The sequence below is a fragment of the Penaeus japonicus genome, unplaced genomic scaffold (assembly GCF_977035675.1).
Source record: "Penaeus japonicus unplaced genomic scaffold, GWHDUDI00000001_assembly GWHDUDI00000019, whole genome shotgun sequence".
NCBI lineage: Eukaryota > Metazoa > Arthropoda > Malacostraca > Decapoda > Penaeidae > Penaeus > Penaeus japonicus.
This window is the reverse complement of record NW_028234421.1, coordinates 29,236,384-29,238,883: the sequence shown is the minus strand read 5'-3', so window position 1 is coordinate 29,238,883 and position 2,500 is coordinate 29,236,384. Positions and strand designations below refer to the sequence as shown.

The following is a 2,500-nucleotide window of genomic DNA, read 5'->3' as shown; positions in this document are numbered from 1 at the left end:
TGAGCTCCGCTTTTTGTAAAGAGGAAGCTTACACAGTATGACATGCATAATCATCTCGTAGAACAGCATCTTCCGCATCGCTGCATCAGGATTTTGTAACGAACTCAAAATTAAGATAAAAATAATGTTTGAATTACGCAAGAAGCCTTGCTATACATTTTATTAATTGCATATCATTTCTGTACTGTGCTGTGTTCTGTCATGTGGTACTCACTAACTCTCTCGCCCTGACGGTCATTCAATTTTTCATTCACTCAACCAATTACTTACGCAACATTCGAAACACCACCATGATTTCCTTTAGGATTCTCACGCGCATGATTGCAAGTCAGATGATCTATTTCACAGATATATACTTCCTTATAATTGCTTTGGGGTTTACCTTCTCATAGTTGTCGTAAAGTTCAATGATGTAATCACGGCAGATTCGCTACAGCGGTGTCCATTTTGCCCACAAACATTATTTCCTTCACCTCAGTTTTGCCAATTGGGATAAGTTAACATTACCTTATGCACAATACTCTTGTTTTTGTTTTTTGTAATATTCTTTGTTTATTCCAAAACGGTTAAATGTTCAAGGAAATCCTTACAAAGTGTTGATGTCATCCTCCTTACCTATTTCTGTTCTATCTAAAATGAGAAAATACGGATTTTAAAATCAATACATCCACCCCCCCCCTTTCAGATTGCCTTCTATCCCTCCTCCTATTTTCGGCCCTTTTCTGATGCTGGCCCTGAAACTTGTCAGCGCAGGTGCCCAGAATGCCCCAGGGTACCATTAGAAGGGCGCGCGCCGAGGACCAGGGAGGAAGTAAACAACAAGGAAGTTCAAATGTGAAGGATGGCTAATGGCACCAGGCGCTCGAGGATGTTGCACACATGCCGGACGACGACGAGGATGTTCGAAGTGGAGGACGACCAAAAGCAGATCATGCACAAGAACGTGTGCGTGTTGGTAGCTGGGCAGAATTGGATCTATAAGATGCCATTCCTATATATTCCCAAGATAGTGCTTGCTGGCTAAGCCAAGCCGGTGACTTAAACCTCACGGTACTTACGTCATCAGGCTACAGCTCAGGACCCTGCTACAGCCCGCACCGTGACCTCTACAGGGATCAAGGGAGGTCTCATGAAATCTGGTCTTGTTCTCGCCGTATATGAAACAGCGCTCCTGATCAATCGGCCTCGGAAGCAGGGGCCTCTCCACCTTATCCCTCTCCAGGGGCGGGCCTCGCCAGTTCTTCTGCTTTCCCAAGAACGCAGCTGGTTTCCGGGACCTTAGGGTCTTTCATCAATAAAGATCACCCTCGATGTTGTATGCTGTAGGACTCCTCCAACAGCCTAGATGAGAATTTAATACTTATATTTGCCAGAACATACTGAGGGGAAGAATTTTTTAGATTAAGCGTATCCGGGATTGGGGATGACAACCTTTTCTTAACCGGAGATGATTTTCTCATGTTCTATCTTTATCTTTTGTAGCATATATATCGCGGCTTGACAGTTCTAAAGTGGATGGTACTCCAGTTTACAGATATATGCATTTTTAAGTGCATCTGAATAAACTGTTTAATAACTAACTACCTGGTATTATATAGCAAAAATTAAGTCTTTATCAGTGGAAGTACAATAAGTGAAATGCCATTATCGTCGCATTATATCATCAACGATTTAATGTCAAGATAACGAAAACTATCTTGTTTATCATAACGTAACCATCAATTACAAGAAGTGAGATTCGTTGTAACTCATGGAAAATAAATTCTATTTCAAAAGCACCGAACAAACATCCTAAAAGTCCAAATGTAAGAGGATGATAGCTGATGCTAGTTCGACGTAATCTTCAATTACAAAAACAAAGAAGGGAAAACCTCTAATCTTATCATAAAAAGTGTTTTTGCACTGAGAGATTGCATTACAGATTGTTGCAAAACTCTACTGTGTTCATGAGGACATGGGTTTTTATCAGGGAGGCTTGTTATCCATTTTCTTATATTCTTTTATATTACTATTTGTTCATCTAGCATTAAATTGCGTTTACATCAACATTATACATTGTAAGATGAAAAAATAGTGTAGACAAAAAAATATATATATATTCCGCAGATTTCACCGTAAATTACTCATAATGCCTCGTAGAATTGTTCAGTCGCATTCTGGGATCCATTTAAGGATCCAGAGCATCAGATTGAATAATACTCAACATCCTTTTTTCTCTTTCGATGATTTAGAAATACGATTTACAGTTATTGATATTAATACGTTACCTAAGTAACAAAGATAAAAAAAAATGTGGCATTTGTCCACAATACAATTTTTTTTTCTTTAATCGAAGTACAGTTTCATTTCTTCCTTCTTTGGAATCGCCATATTTCTCTTTTTGTCCTCATCTTACCACTACGACGCAAGACTATGTATATAATAAGACTATATATATATATATATATATATATAATATATAAAAAAATATATATATGTATATATATATATATATATATAA

The 2,500-nt window shown here is 38.0% G+C and overlaps 1 protein-coding gene across 1 annotated transcript in view; it reads right to left on the bottom strand.

Annotated features, from left to right (window-relative positions):
- LOC122252908 (cell death protein 3) overlaps positions 1-2,500 on the bottom strand; it is a 21,437-nt gene that overhangs the window by 14,445 nt on the left and 4,492 nt on the right. The gene's annotated exons all lie outside the window — the stretch shown is intronic.